Raw genomic sequence first — 17,516 nt, forward strand, 5'->3', positions numbered from 1 at the left:
GTCATAAAGTGTGAGCTGTTTTTGGAACGTCACAGAGCATCCTGGTGCATAATCTTTGCATTTCATGATGGAGAGATGGCATCCTCTCCAAATATTAAAGGGGACAATGAACTGTACTCTGAGCTTTTTGTTCTATTGGGGGCTGCATCCATATTTGATAATGGAGCTTGAAAATAACTAAAGAAAAGAGTGATTAGTTCCTTTATTAATATGCTAATTATGATTGCAGTGTGACAGTGTCACTCCTTTTTTGGTCTAACTATACTCACCTTTAAAAAAAAACATTCGGGGTAGCCGTGTTCACCATATAGCAAATCAAAAATCCACTGAACAATGATACCTTCATTGGACCAACAAAAAAGCAAAATTACATGTTGCACATTTTTGACGCTCCACTGGCTTCTTCATCAGGCATGGTGTTAAAAACCATACAGGAGGGGGGAAATCAAAGATGTTAGTCATAGGTCTGCATTTTGCTAGTTTTTATTCTCAGTTCAGATGGTATGGAGGTGGAACCTCCTCCTTCTGGTCATGTGGTGACTGGGAGATTCTCAAAGTCCAGGAAATTTAACATCCATTTGCAATCCAACATGTCTCCATCCAGGGACTTAGCCAAGGGGGGGGGGGTTCTTGGAGTCCGGACCCCCCCTTCCATTAGAAAAATGAATGGTGTGTGCTGCTGCACTGCTGCGCCCAAGCCCCATTATAATGGTGGCACTTAGTCTGGATCCCCCCTTCCTAAAATCCTGGCTACGTCCCTGTTTCATCCTTTGTGAGGCCCAGACCCCTTTTGTTAGGGGGAGGACACTAGATTTTTCTATGTACAAGGGGATGTAGTTTCACTAAAAAGGTAAAGGTAGTTCCTTGACATGAATGTCTAGTTGTAGGGAGCAGTGTTCATCTCTGTTACTAAGCCAAAGAGCCAGCACTGTCCAGGGACTGCTCTGGAGGTCATGTGGCCAGCCTGACTACACTGAATGCTATTACCTTCCCACTAAGAAGTGGTACCTATTTATCTACTTGCATTTGCATGCTTTCGCTAGGTTGGGAGAAGCTGGCACCCCATCATGCAACACCTTGAATTGCCAACCTTCCAATCTTCCAGTCATCATAATTGACATCTTAACCACTTCACTACTTAGGTAAATGTTGTAGTTCATATTAGAAGTCTGTAGCATTTAGATACATCCCAGATGTTTCTTAACCTTTTAAAGAAAAATTCACCTTTGTTAAGAAACATATGTAGCAGATAAGACATTGTAGTTCCCCAGAGTCAGGTCTGGCTACAAAATTCACACAGAATCAGATCTACTATGCATTTTAAGATGTTGGGTTTCATCCCATTAGTGACATATGCAATTGAAAAGTATGTCTGTATATGCAACTTTTAGGCAAACTGAGAAATTCACTGGCTCCATGGATCTAGGATTAGGGAGGTACCATCCTTACTATATAATCAGTGTCAAAACTGAAATTCAGTAGTGGATAAATGACTCAACAGTTAATGTGTTTTGTTTTGTTTTTTGCATAATGTCAAAACTGGTAAAAATGTATTTCATTTAGCTATTATAGTAATAGTAATAAAATTTATTCGGTCTTTGACCAGTATAGATTTAGCTATTATATATGTGCATAATATGCAAATTAGGTGACTGAGATTTGGGGAACTGGCATATAGCAACCCTTATTTTTTTTAAAGGAAATGTCATTCTTGTACTTGAAGTAGATGGACTTCTTCTATGAAATGCACTTGACCTTCAAGCATATTGCAGTTTGCCTAATAACTGCCAAATATGTGTTAGAAAAATGTGTATATCTAGGGTTTATAAGGTTTTATAAGTATGGATTCTCTAAGACTGATGTTCTGTGAACTCATCCTTCCATTAGCCTCCAGTTCTTATGTATGACATTGAACTGGAGCCTATGCCTACACTACAGGAACCCCTCTTTAAACCTCTGCACGAAGTCCATTAAAACCAACATGGACTTATTGGCAGCATGTTGTAGATGACATCCTTGCCAATTTATCCCTACAAAGTTCAGAGCATGCCTGAATATTGTTTCAGGCAAAATTCACAGGCCAAGCTATTTTTCTGGCCTTCATACATCTATTGTTTCATTACACATATTTCAATACTAACATTGTACATCTATACACCCCATTTTTCCAACTTTATCTTAGCCAATTTATAAAATCATATCCAAGAGAAAAATGGCCTGGAGTTCAACTGGAGTAAGTTTAAATAAATAAATAAATAAATAAATAAATAAAGATTGTGGAAAGCAGGAATTAATCCTGACACATCCTATCAGCAATTTGTGTCATCATTTGTCTCTCATTCCCTGGACAATTGAAATCAACAAAAGATAATCACTTCTGAAACTAAAAAAAATTCAACTGGAAAGAATTTGCTTCGCTCCCCAAGCTTTTATTATTATTATTTTTTAAAATCGCAACATCTTTAATCTTTTCACTCGTCTCTGTAGTATGCAATACAGATGGGAAAGAAAAGAAAATTCTTGGCTACTTTCCACTTCTGATTCAAGAAATGAGAAACAAAAGAAAATTGAAAGCAAATCAACCAAACATGCAAGATTCAAATGAAAAGGAACATTTTTATTACATGGTGGTTGGCGTGTGCATTTGGTGTTGTTTGTAAAATGGTAAAGAGGGCGATAGGCCAGAACCTGTTAGGCATTAACCACAGATTTGAAAAAGAAAAGACCTGAAAACTGAACAAAGCAATGGCTATGAGGCACAATTAATTTAAACTGCCATGCTGTCCATAAACTGATTTTATCCCAACTAGAGGGATAAAATCTAGCCCCAAAATTAACCCGCTATTTCACATCAGTGCGTGAACACCAACCTTTTGCTATGTTGCTATGACATTAAAACCTGTTTAAGTATGTAGTATAGGTATGTCTTGGAAGTGGTGGGAAATTGTTCTGGTTAGATCTGCCACAAAAGTTAGATATGTTTCTGTTTGATATGTAATGATGCCATGAACAGGAAAATGAACTGTGGCCTAATTCAATAAACAAACACTTAATGAGCAAATGTAGGGAAAAACCACTCCAACTGGCAACTTCAGTGTTAATAGGGATACTCATAGCATTTGATTTCATTTCTCTGTGTTCTGGAACTAATATTTACAGGTGTCCTGTGGTCTTACATTTCTTAATGTACCTATTCAGGATTGTTTATAAGGTCAAAAGATTTCAGTTTGCATCCATGCTCCTATCCCTAATTTCAATTCATATGTCAAATAAAATTTAGAAGAAATTCCATGAGGGCTGAAAAAATCCAAAATCTAAATCTAGCCCCTTCCCCCCAAAAAAGCTTGGAGGAAGGAAGAAATAGTAAGGAAGGAATCTAGCAAATGACCATGAAGAAAGAGCATGTGGAACCTCAGTCTAAACTTCAGATCTAGGGATCATTCTCTTTCCCAGTACTCACTGCAAGCTACACACACACACATCTCTGCGCCACTGCCAAATTTCACAGGCAAAGCACACCATGTCCTTTAAAACAATCAGGAATGGTGCTCCTGAATTTCAGCAGCAAACTAGGGAAAGTCCTTCAAAACAAGCAGGAAATTTTTGGCAGCAGACAATGAAAAACCCTTGAACCAAGCATTCCCTGCTCATTTATAAGGGGGAGGGGGAGGGTTCTTCAACGTACCCCTGAAATTCAGCAGCATAGTCTTTGCAGGCATGAGGACCTGGAGACCAGAGGCTGCATGGAGTAGTGATTTGAATATTCAACTACCACTCTGGAGACTAGGGATCAAATGCCAACTTGGCCATAAAACTCAATAGGCGGCCTTGGGCAAGTCACACACTTTCAGCCTCAAAGAATGGCAATGTCAAAACCCCTCTGAAGAAACTTATCAAGAAAACCCATGATAGGTTCACTGCCTTAGAGTCACCATAAGCTGAAAATGACTTAAAGGTACACAAGAACAACAACTGGGAGACCACAGACATTGCCCTTGGGAGGCAATCTGTGGCTCACCGCAGTTTCAAACCAATTGCACAAGATGATGCGTAACTCTTCAGGACCAAAATAGACAAGGCACCATTCACAGAGTTAGCAACTACATCCGCTAGGGTTAGGGGCACAAGACCCCCGTGAATATGGAAAAAACGCAAATAACAAAAACACCATGTTTTTACCTGAGAGGATACCTCTCTAGGACTCTCTAGGTCTTCCAGTGCAACTCTGTGGTCAATGTCCAACCTACATTGACCACAGAATGGTGCTGGAGGAGCTAGATATAGAGTTGCACTGGAGGACCTAGATATTCCTAGAGAGAACATATTAATCAAATCCATGAATAATCAAATCTGTAAATATCAAAGCCGCAAATATGGAGGGATAACTGTATATGAATGGTGTGCTGCTATTGTTTCAAATATGAAATGGAGAGGGTAGGGAAATTGGGGCCCTAGTGGGGGCACTGAAAGACTTTAATATTCCTGGATTATTAAAAAGCCAGAGGGGGACTTACTGAGTGAGTAGAGCAATTGGTCAAACCTCACTAAAAGAAGGATAAGAGTGAACAAACTGAAACTTAATATGGATGAGACAGAGGTGCTCCTGGTCAATCAAAAGGCAGATCAGGGAATAGGGATTGAGGGGCTCAGCAGAGTGCCCCTAAGGGGTAGCCTCCAGCCAGCCCTTTCTTAGCTGGATCAGGGTCGTGGCAACCTCATTCTGCAGCCCTAATCCGGCCTTTCAAGAGCACAAAAAGGAGCCGCAAAAAGCAGCTCCTTTTTGTGCCCTCGAAAGGACACCATAGCTACACTGGTGTGGCTATATGGTGCTCCTTTGGTGCTAGATCATCTGGATGCAGCACTGGAGGTGCACCATGATGCCATGTGCTGTGTGGAGTGGTGCATGGCATCAGAGTGCCCTGGGGGGCAGAGTCAGATGTGCATCATGAAGACACTATGGCGGGTTATAGACCGCCGCTTTGAGGCGGTCTGCCGCCGCCGCCGTTTGCTCCGTGCGGGAGCCGCAGCAGCCACACCGCGCGCCTCCCGCACGGACCAAAAAAGAAGCTCCAAAATGGAGCTTCTTCTTGCGGCGCCTCTGTGACGTCGCGAGGCGCCAGGGGGGCATTCGCGACGTCACAGACAGCGTGACACATTCAGACGCATAGCGTCCGATATGTAAAGATGGCGCCGGCCGTGTGGAACAGCCGGCGCCATATTGTACGGACAGAGTCCGTATTAGAGCCAGGGGCGTCTAGAAGAGACGCCCGTTTTTTAAAATGGGACGTCCTGCGGACGTCCCAAGTGCCGGTCCCAAGTAACCGGCCTATGTCCTGACTCTGCCCCCATGCCAGCCTTTCAGGCTGGTCTGTGAAGGGCCTCAGTCTGTGCAGTACAAGCTTACACTGCCCTGAAAGTGCAGGTTCACAGCTTAACTGTACTGTTGGACTCAGTTTTTTGCCTTGAAGCCCAGGTTTTGGTGGTAACCAGGAGCACATTCACACAGTTAAGGCTTGTGTACTAGCTGTACACATTCTAATTACACCCTGTTTCATTTCCTTAGCATACTGTGGGGCTGCCTATGAAAAATGCTCAGAAACTTCAGCTCATCCAAATAGTTGCAGCCAGACTGTTAACTGGGGCTGGATACATGGAGCACACAACTGTCTTGTTGCAACAGCTCTGCTGGCTGCTGATTTATTTCCAGACCCAGTTCAAAGTGCTGGTTGTAAGCTACAAAACCCTATATGATTTCCCTATATGAATCTGCCCCTGTTTTGACATCTTCTCTCTGTTTCACCATCCTCACAGGTACATCTGGTGGAAAATAGAAGAGGGCCTTCTCAGTGGCTGCCCACGGACTCTGGAACTCCTTTGCTTAAGAGATTACACTGGCACCCTCCTTGCTATCCTTTATGAAGCAAATCAAGACCTTTTGGTTTCAGCAGGCTTTTGAAGTTTGGATGCTCAGGGGCAAAGGAACTTTTATGTGCTGTGTTGTTTAAATTCATTGTTCTGTATTTCTTTCATATCCATAGCTGGTCTATTACCAAGTGCTTTTAATTTTGCTGATAGTTTAAGTATATTTTATCTCCTTTACAAGGTAAAGTCTTAGCTGTATCTGCTTCAACTTTGGTGAGCTGTCTTTAGTTACAAAGTGGGTAAAAGGTGGAATGAATAAATAAATAAATAAATAAATAAATAATTCACACACACATACATACATACACACAAAACACATCTTCTGTTCAAATTGGAAGGAAAACTCCTATTTGCACTAATAAAAGCTTCCTTTCCAACGACAGTAGTGAAGGAGTGTGTGTGTAATCTAGACTGGGATCTCTATAAAGAACAAAGATTTAAAACTTCCTCTATACCTTCCAAGGTCTTAATACACATTTTCTTTTCATATATTTGAAAAAGCATTTAAGCAATGGTAAATGACATGATTGGTGCAAATATTTTGTAGAAACAGAGTAGGAACAAAAGGCCCACAACCTAGAATGTGGGTCATCTCTTCCTTTCACATATATTTCAGTTACAACATCATGGGGTGGGGAACCCTTGGCAACCTTATTTGTGGCATTTTAATAGCCAGGGAAGAATGATGTATGCTTATGTTAACTGATGTTTGGAAACTAAGGTTCTTTATATCAGCCTCAATATTAATATATTTAATCTGCTTCATATACTATGGTAACTTTTTTCAAAATTCCAAACAACGTCATATCATACTACCTCAAAACCTCAAACTGATGACAGATTCTGTTTCAAATATAATTTTTAAAGGGGGGAATATTGCATTATTTTTCTTAGATTTCATTTGTGCAGTGTGCTGATGTTTCCCTGAATTGTGCATAAGCAATTCATGTTTCCTTGAATTGTTAATTATTCATTCTTAAAGACACAGTAAAATCAACAAACATGGATTAATCGGCACATTAATTAATGCTCATAGCCCTAAAATATTCCTTGGCTTCTATGTTTGTGTTTGCATGCGTGGTATGATAAAACTATCCTGCTTTATTTATATTTTCCGTATTCATGCTATTAATACTATAGGGTTTGTGCATTGGACTAGGACTCTGGAAAAACAGGATTCACATTAGTCATCTGCCTATACTAGATAGTCTCTGTCTTCCTATGATCTTTTCTGAGGATCTCTTCCCTTTCTCAAACCAGAGCAGTTAGTCCCTGTTTATACTACAAGTCTATCTCTTGGGTTTATCAGACAAGGGAAATTGGAAGTATAATCCAATGGCAATCCGAATGCAATCATGGGGTTTAACGTCATTGCATGATAGACTACCACATGCAATGTTGGGCAATGGGAAGTCAGTCCAAATGCAATAATGGGGTTTCACGTTATTGTGTGAGAGGTGATCACACGCAATTTCGGGCAATGGCAAGCTATTTTCGGGCAATGGGAAGTCAGTTTGAATGCAATTTGAATTCCCGTAAATACACCGAACTAGCGAATTCACGTGAATGCGTTCTGGCCCCACTTTCTTTTCATTCAAAATTAAGAGAAATTTCTCCCGTGTGATAAACTCCTCTGTTTCTCCTTCTAAACCCCCAGAAGCCTCTCCTGGCTAACAGAACCCAAGTGGGAGTCAGGGCCAAACAGTACTCTCGACCTTCTCACCTTTCACTTTCTGGCTAACAGAACCAGTGAATGTCAGAGCCAATCAGGACTCTCCACTTCCACACCTCCCATTGACCAGCATGAACCATCTCCCCTGAGTTAACTTTTCCTATAACCTAGACCCAGATGTCTAGCTGGTCATTGCATAAGGTATGGGAATTCAAAGGCTTTGCAGTAGTCAATATAACACCTGTAGATTTTATTTTGTAATTCTCTGCCACACTCTATTATCCTCCCCCCTCATCTTTATTACATTCATAGACCAGCACACTCCATTAGCCATTGTATGTTTCAGTGTTGTCCCTAGTGCCTCTTCCTTTCCTTTTCTTATTAGTACTTCCTTTCTTTTTCTTATATACCTCAGTCTGTACCTGGTATTATATTTTCAACAAGAATGGAGCTTCTCCATCTTTTGTTTCCTATTTGATTTTTCTGTTGACCATCCAGTTATGTCCATGTGTACAATCTCCTCTCTGGTTGTATGAAGAAGAAGATAACTTATTCCCAAGTAAAGTTAATAGGATTTAATAATATTACAACTTTTTTTTTGGGGGGGGGGATAAAATAAAAATTTGGGGACATTACACAGCAACTGTCTTTGCATTTATGCAGTTTTGTACAGTGGATCCTTGTTATATGCTGGAGTCTGGTTCCAAGATCCCCCATGGATAACAAAATCCGTGTATGCTCAAGTCCCATTAAATATAATGACATAGCAAAATGGTGCCCCTTATAAAAATGGGAAACCAAGGTAAAATTATACTTTTTTCAACATTTTCAAACCATGGATGCTTGAATCCATGTATAAAAAAATCTGTGTATAAGAACGGCTGACTATATTACTTTCTGTACTTACTTGCAAAATCCACAGTATTTTGACTGGAATTATTATTGGTTAAGATGCCAGATCTGATGATTGTAAGACTGGAAGGTTGTCAGTTCAAGGCCCAAGTGCTGCATGATGGGGTGAGCTCCTGTCACTAGTCCCAGCTTCTGCCAACCTAGCAGTGTGAAAGCATGTAAATGCAAGTAGATAAATAGGTACCACTAAAGAGAGAAGGTAACAGCATTCAGTGGAGTCATGCTGTCCACATGACCACCAGAGGAGTCCTTGGACAAAGCTGGCTCTTCAGCATAGAAACAAAGATGAGCACCGCCCCCTTCAGTTAGTTACAACTAGACAGTCATGTCAAGGCACTACCTTTACCTCTTTTCAAATTATATTACAATCTAAAACAGGATTACTTGCAATAACTGGAGCTATCATCTTTACAAACATTCTCTTGTTTATTCTGTTTAGCACTAGCAATGTACTGCCAATGGGAGAGAATAAAGAACTGGACTTGTCTCCCCTTGAGCGAATATGGAGCTGGCTTGCATAACAACAATTAAGCAGAAGTTGGCCTATGCTGTTCAGTCCTATCCATGCATTGGTTAACAACCTTAGGCTGATATTTTCCACATGCTCAGTAGAGAAGAAGACCCAGGATAGCCCACTTTTGAGTAAACATGTTTCACTATTAATAAAGGAGAAACAAGCATAACAAAACTTGTGCTAAAACAAGACAACAGAGAACAGCCCACCCTAGTGAATCCTAAGCATTTTATGAAAGAAAATCTCAAGAGAAAAGCAAGAGAAAGTGGAAAGTAGTAACAACCATGGATGGATTGTTCTGTCTCAGCAGGTTGCTTGGAAGGATGACTACCACACGTATTAGGTTGAATCCAGATGTGTCCTTCCATAATGGAGAGAAGCCTACTGTTTTACAGAAAGGAGTGAAGTCTAGTGCAGGATATTTATTGAATATTCATTGATTTTCCCCTTTCCTTTGTAGTTCCCCTCCTCATCTCCTCATCTCCTATGCAGTTCTGGAGCTTTCACCAAACCTCCAGAAAAGCTCTTGGGGGGAGAGCGGGTGGTGAGCTGACATGGAAATAAAGTTCCTGAGAAAATCATAGCAATAGCAATAGCAAGTACATTTCTACACTGCTTATCAGTGCACTTAAGCACTCCCTAAGTGGTTTACAATGTGTAAACTATTTGCCCTCAACAAGCCAGGTACTCATCTTAGTGACCTGAAAGGATGCCAGACTGAGTCGACCCTGAGTCCCTGGCTGGTATTGAATTCACAACCTTGTGGTTTGTGAGTGAGTAGCTGCAGTACAGCCATTTAACCACTGCACCAGGGCTCCTTTTTGTATTCTATCCATTCTATGTGATTTCAGTTCTGCTCACACTAAGGATATTAACACCCACAGCTTTGTTGTTGTTATCTGCCTCTGAGATGACTTTAATTCATGGCACCATCCCTTTGTTAGTGCAAGTCTATGAGTGAGATATGAGTGAGATATGAGTTAGACATCTCCAAGTCCTCCTATCCTCAATTGCTCTGCTCGGGTCCAACAGGTTCAGGTCCATGACCCCCCTGATTGAGTCCAAAGAACTGACATCTGGTCTTCCTCTCTTTCTATTGCCATCCACCTTTCCTAGCATTATTGTCTTTTATAATTAGTCATGCTTTCTCATGAGGTGATGAAAATATGACAACCTCAACTTAGGGGCAAAAGGGATGGCCCCAGTGGGGCAGCTTGGAGATGGCCCATTTAGGCTAGATTGGGGCCGCAGCAAACAAACACACAGTCCCAATCCAGCCAGCTTCTGCCCCAAATAGATGGTCGTGCTTCCTTTGAAATAGGTCTGGATTTCTCTGAAGTTGGTTTTCTAAGGGCATAACTGTGGGGTATGAATGAGCACACTCCATAATCAGTTCTGACAGCAGCCTCTTGTCCCAAGTACAAGCTATACATCGGGATGATCAAATGTAGTGGCATTCCCATTTCTTTGAGAACAAGCCATAGCTTTTAAACCACCAAAGAAGTTTGATAATGGTGCCTTTGGTAATACCTTTCACACAATGCTGTCTCCCTCACATTACTGCTTTATCCTCCAGTTGTGATTAGCCCACACCTTGCCACTGACGGGGAAGACCAATCAATGAGCTCCCAATTGTGCTGGCAGAGCACTAGTCCACAGGTGTAGTAAATTATCCTGTGGTAGTTCCAACATTTGCAATCACATGGTATCAGTGTCCTTTCCCCGTCCCTTTTGCCATTACAGAACAGAAACTTTCTATTATTATTTCTATAAAACATTCTATTATTATTATTATTATTATTATTATTATTATTATTATTTAAACTGCATTAGCACAAGTCTGGAATTACATTTAAAAAAAGACAAAGACATGCACATGTACAGAAAATGAAAGCCACACTGGGTAGGGCACAGGGCAGGGAGTCTGGGTTAGGGATGAAGGTGGAAGAGAGAGAAAGGAACCAGCAATGGCCTGGTTATGCTAATGAAGGAATAGGAGATAGGAAGTGCTCCCAATTCAGTATGTATGCACTTCCTTTGATTAACACAATCATGGCAAGAAAGAGGGTCATGTGATACAGTTCTAAGTATGGATGCAAGCAACTCAAAGAAAATGCCAGATCAGCTGTCTGTGAAAACTGAAAAAGAAGGAAATTAGGATAAAGGTACAAAGGGTCCATAGAACCTAGCTTTGTGTGCAAATTACAGTCAGCCCTTCTTATCCACGGATTTTTTATCCACGGATTCAAGCAGTTAATCATTCACATCTGCAACATCATGATTAACAAAAATTATTATCTGAAATAGCAGTTAGATAGATGTTGTTCTGTTTTATGGTTTTTTAAATAATGAAAACAAGTGTTATTCACTGTTTTCATATTGTTAGGTTGGTGGGACCTTTTTGAGGAAAGGGGGGATAGAGTTACTAGTAAGTAAAAAAAAAAAAAACAGGGTAGATGGAAAACCTGGGCATCTATGATGGAAACTTATATTTGAAAATAACAACAAATATTTGTGGCCTGAGATTTGGCAGGGGGTGGGCAGGTGGCGCTAGAATAAAACCCAATACCCTCATTTATCTTTGCAACCCAGCATTTTAATGAATGTTTGCATTAAACAACAACAGAGCTCTGAACAACCGTGGAGACAGAAATTTAAGCTTCAAGGTAGATACACTTAAGAAGTTGTTTCTGGACTCCTGATTTAATCATGTTTGTTGTTTTAGAAGCTTGTTTGGTGAGAGGCAGAGGGACAGAGTGGAGCTGCCTCTGCATTTTTGACAGCCTCTTAATTTAAAAAGTCTGCAAAGTCTCCATCATTTCACAAGCTGGGGAGTAATTTCCATAATTACAATTGTATACAGGAACATACCTATAGACTTGGCAGCCCTCCCCTTAACAACCTACTCACACAGGCTCTACTTACATTGCCCAAGTCCCTTGCGGAGAACCCGATCAACAAGGGAGTGATGAGAAAAGGGATTTTGCTACCAAAGCTGATTATCTCAGCAGATAAAACTGCCAAACTTCCATCATTAGCAGTAGAAAAGGGTCATTTATTGGTATTTATATGGTTTCCAGAAGATATTATGCTCCCAAGCTTATTAATATTTTGCAGGGCTTTATATTATTCTCAACAGCAAGAGGTTGTGTGAACATTTTTTTAGCAGCCCCTGAAGTCCTATAGAGATTCCAGCATTCATACAAACTGTTATCCAACATTTTATCCCACTTCTTCTAGACAGCACAAATCTACCAATTTCTTTGGAATTCAAGTTCTCTGGAATTCCTTGCTGATTTACTGTAAAACTAGCCTTTAAAACTGAACTAAAATATTGCAATCCCTTCATCAAGAACAAACAAACAAAAGGTCTAGAACTTTGTCAAACAACCAAAATGTATACAGTCCTTACTCTTACTGGAGATCAGATATCCTAACCTAGGGACAGATTGGGGCCAGGCATTTGAAAGACTATGGAGATTGTTGCACACAAAATCCATGCTACATGCAAATTCTGTCAGTAACAGATCTTACTGCAATGCTCCATGCCCAGGCAATAGTCTTAGTTTTATTTTTGATTCTTTTCTGTCATGTATCCCCCAGGCATGTAGATTCTTTTTATGCAATATTGCCAAAATCCGACCATATCTCTCCGCCTCTACTGCCAAGATCCTGGTCCATGCTCTAGTGGTCTCGCGACTTGATTTCTGTAACCTCCTTCTGGTGAGGCTTCCTCTTTCTCACCTTCAACCTTTAATTTCTGTCCCACATTCAGCTGCACACATTATTACATCCGCCCACCGCTTCAACTGTATCTCTCCTTAATTGTCATCCCTTCACTTGCTCTCCCTATCTTTCCGTATTCAGTATAAGCTTCTGTTGTTGACTAAAGCCCTCCATGGGCTGGCCCCTCCTTATTCATCAGAGCTTCTTTCTCTTCACCTTCCCACCCGTGCCCTCCGTTCAAGTAGTCAAGGTCTTCTGTCTCAGCCTAGGATTTTTACTGCTCCATGCCAGATTCACCCCTTTTCAATTGCTGCCCCTCACTCCTCCTTCCCCCACGAACACGGCTCATCACTTCTTTAACCAGTTTCAAAATGGAGTTAAAGACCATCCTGTTCAGGGAAGCATTTCCAGGCATTGCATGACTATTACTATTTGTTATATGATGTTTTTAATTTGTTGCCTGCCTTATTTTATTATACCTCTTTCTGTATTGTTATGTATTATTTATAGGTATTATGCTATTATGTCTTAGAATGTACGCCATGGGCAGGTATACTTTTATATATTTTATTGGTTGTATGTATAGCGCTGTGTAAATCTACAGCACTATATAAATAAAGCATAAGAATAAGAATAAGAAGAACTAATTTATTTTACCCATCTGTAATGTCAGTGTGATAGTTTCTATTGCTCTTTATTGGCTGTTGTTGTTTGAGAGTTGAAACAGACAGGACATTCTATCCAACTTGGGGCTGGCTTGGGGGCATGGCATTTAGACATGCCACCTCCCCAAGACAGACCGAAGCTGGACTAGCAGTTATATGCCAGTCTGTTTCTCTCTTACTTGGGGGCATGGTGTTTATACACCACTTCCTTCAGATCCAGCTCTGCTGGGAGAAAAGCCAGATTTTTTGGAGAAGGGGCAGCTTTTTTCCACCCCAAAATGGAGCAGGTCTTCTTTTTGGGGAACAATCTGGCTGTATTGGGGCAGGGCATCTGTTTGCCCCAGCTGATCATTACTGTTGTTGTTGTTGTTTCTTTCTAGGCAATAGCCTTCTAGGCAATAGCTGTGTTTATTACCAATCATCAACATAAATCAATATAAATAAAAATAGTAAGAAATAACTCACTTGTCAAATACTCAAAAATGGGAAGCAAAAAGAAGTTGTATTCTCACTCTTTTCCTCCCCATTCTCTTTTAATGTTCTGTTTCCCCCAATATTTCCATTATTATTATCATTTCTATGTTATCTACAACACATATATTTCAACTATATGTATCACCAATATAAATGTTTCCAGAGAGTAAGCAATACCAAACTTATCAGAAATTGTAAAAGAAAAAAAAACCAATTACAGTTGCCCCCCCTTATCCACGAATAAGATTTTTTTATCCACGGATTCAAGCATCCACGGCTTGAAAATATTCAGAAAAAGCATAAATTCCAAATAGCAAACCTTGATTTTCCATTTTATATAAGAGACACCATTTTGTTATGCCATTGGATTGAATGGGACTTGAACATCCACGGATTTTGTTTATCCATGGGGGATCCTGGAACCAAACCCCAGCAGATAACAAGGATCCCCTGTATATTATCCCTTCTTCCCACAAATTATTTCCCAATTTCTCTTTTTCTCTCTCTCTCTTTTCACCAGACATCACCTGTATTTCTCACTGTTAATATAATTCCTTTATTATATATTATTTTATTTACTGTCTTGATTATACTGTCTTATTTATTGTCTTAACTGTGATATTTGCACTTTATCCAGTTATTCCTTTAATAAAATCAAACATATACATGTAACTCATATATATAAATAATTCACCATATAGTTATATAATTCAGAGGACAAGTTCTAACCCTCAAGTGATTTTCTGGTAGAAGTTTTTCACCATGGACAGGTGGTGCCTCTCCAAGAGCCTCTCAAAGAATGACCCACTGAGCTGCCACTCCCAACTGGAAGCCTATACCAATGTGACATTAGATGGGAGAAAGCTTTAGGTCAGATTAAAATGGGTGCATGTGACTTTAAAAGTCAGAATACTGCATGCTGGAGCTGTGTTATAGTCCTCATACAGATTCAGCATGAGTCACCAACTGAATGGTAAGTTTACATGTACTTAAACCTCATTGATGCAGTAAGTCTACTCTCATTGAATCTGGTGGTTGGATTTATGCCTTTATTTCCTCTGAATGAGGCAGTCATCTCTGTCCCAAGAGGGAATGTTGCCAATCTGGTCTGACATTTCATATCTAAATGAGAAACCATCCCTTTCTCTTTTCTGGATTGTGTCACACACTTTGCAACAAATGCAATAACACTGTGGTGTTCGGGTAAGTATGGAGCTACAACAGTTCCAGATGACATTTTTTTCACATTGTTCTGCATCATTCACTGAATTTACAGGGGCATGATATGATGTTACTAGTTTGTAGCCTTTCCTTGCTTTCCCACTGCTTCATCCATCTTTTTTCTTATTGTGTAAAACCTACTAGGAAAAAAAAACACAACTACTGTACAGTGCCATCTAACTATGAGCATAATGAGCCCTCTACATTACCAAGTGCTATAAGATAGTGATGGCACTGAACAATGACTTAAACCAAGGCAAGGAGTGTATGTTGCATCTCACAGTCTACTATGATGATAAAAGCTGGAAGCAATTGGCCCTATATTGGATCATCTCAGTTCTGTTTCTTTGGGATCCAGCATTACCTGAATGCATGAGGTTCACCAAACCAATATGCAGAATGAGATCTTCTTTAGTTTTCTTTATGGTTACCCAATCAAAGTCTGCATCTGAAAAGAAACAGTAACATGATAAAGTCAGATCTGACTCTAGAACTGACAAGAATTTTGGAATGCAAAGAGAACTAGACTTGCCATAATCATAATTTCTTTGCATTGATATGGATTTATGATGGCTTACAGAATTAATATTTTCCAAATCCATTCTGAAATCTGTTTCTAGTAAAGTCAAATGCGTCTTACTGCATGAAAAGGTCTTTCTAAAAACATAATAATCATGAAAACAGAACTCATTGCAATGCATTGTTGGCTGACCTTTATATCCTTCTTCTATTTTTTGCCCCAAAAGGCACTATATGCATGTAATTTCCAATATGGGAACAATTTGGGTTGTAATTAGGCAAATCTCAGATGGTTCCGCCACTGATTTGTTCTTTCTTTCACTATTATTCTATGGGACACACCAAAAACATTAGGTTAGGTTCAAGAAAGGGACAATTAGGAAAACTTTAATCTCTTACAAAGGGTATGTAAACACATCATCACTTCATAATGGTTTCATGCACTAGGCATATGAATCATAAATTTACCCTGGCATCAAATACAGTGGAGCCACTAGGCTGACAGATCAATATGATGGCACGCTCCTCAGAATAAGTAAAGACCCTGCATGGCCAAATCTAACCAGGAACTATGATGTTTAGCACTCCATTTCTAAAAGCAGCCAAAGGCAAAATGGTTGCAAAGCCTTAAAAACAGCAGAACTTGCCTTAGACTGGACAAGATTTTTTGTCCATTCAGCCCACTATGGTCCATTGAAATTAGAAGCAGCTTTGCAGGGTCTCAGATGAAGTTGTTTCCTATCACTTATTACTTCATCCTTTTAGTTAGATAATCTAGGGACCAAGTTTGAACTGTGCTGTCCATCCTTCCACCCAAAATCCCAATTGAATGATACCCTAGGCCAGTCAGGTTGTTTTAATACCCTTCCTTCACAGAGAGAGGGGAAGAGGGGGAGAGAGATCACAAGCACCTCTCTATCTCCTAAGAGCAAATATAAAATAAAAATAAATAGTATTTTGCTGCCCTTTCATGAAACCAAGAGCCTGAATAGATAGGCCCAAATAAAGCTGCTTTGGATCACTTTGGAGATATGCTGTTTAAATGATGCATGCATCCTAAGATGCCAGAAGCTATACCAAAGCCCTGCTCCAGTCCTAAGGACTGGAGCACAGCTTTGGCACAGCTTATGGTCTCTTAAAATGCATGTGTCATTTAAACAGCATACCTCCAAAGTGACCTGAAGCAGCTTTATTTTGACCTGTCTGTTCAGGCCCTAAGAATCCATTTCCCCTTTTAACATTAAGACCAAGCCCTCCCCACAGAAAGTATACAAAGTTGGCCCTCCATATCCACGGATTGTTTATATTCAAAATATATACATTTCAAAAAGCAAACCTTGGTTTTGCCATTTTAAATAAGACACCATTTTACTCCCCAATGTATTTAATAGGACTTGAACATCCACGGATGTTTGTATCCACAGGGGAACCAAGCCCCAGTGGTTACCAAAGATCCCACTGTAATGTCTGACACTGGGACAAAGCAAATGAGACCACACAATCCCTATAAATTAATTTCTCAACAAGGATTTTTGAGCACTAATCAAGCAGACGCTAATCCTCTTTTGCAGACCCTCCCACCCTGAGGCCTGCCATTAGTAACAAAACAATACACATGCAAATCACTCCTGCCTTCCCAGGTCACACAATATATATTTATACTCAACTCCTTTCCAGGCAAGCATTCTCTGAAGATGCCAGCCAGAGAGGTTGGCGATACGTCAGGAAGAAACTCTTCTAGAACATGGCCACATAGCCCGAAAAACCTACAAAAAACTATAAATCAAAAATATTCACAGTGTCTTGTCCTAAGTAAGAAATGGTGTCTGAGCATACCCTCCCAGTCAAAATACCATGAGATTTTTCACTCCAACACAGAAGCAAAGAGATC

The sequence above is a fragment of the Sceloporus occidentalis genome, unplaced genomic scaffold, assembly GCF_023333645.1.
Source record: "Sceloporus occidentalis isolate IW3139 unplaced genomic scaffold, rSceOcc1.0.p SCAF_12, whole genome shotgun sequence".
NCBI classification, from domain to species: Eukaryota; Metazoa; Chordata; class Lepidosauria; order Squamata; family Phrynosomatidae; genus Sceloporus; species Sceloporus occidentalis.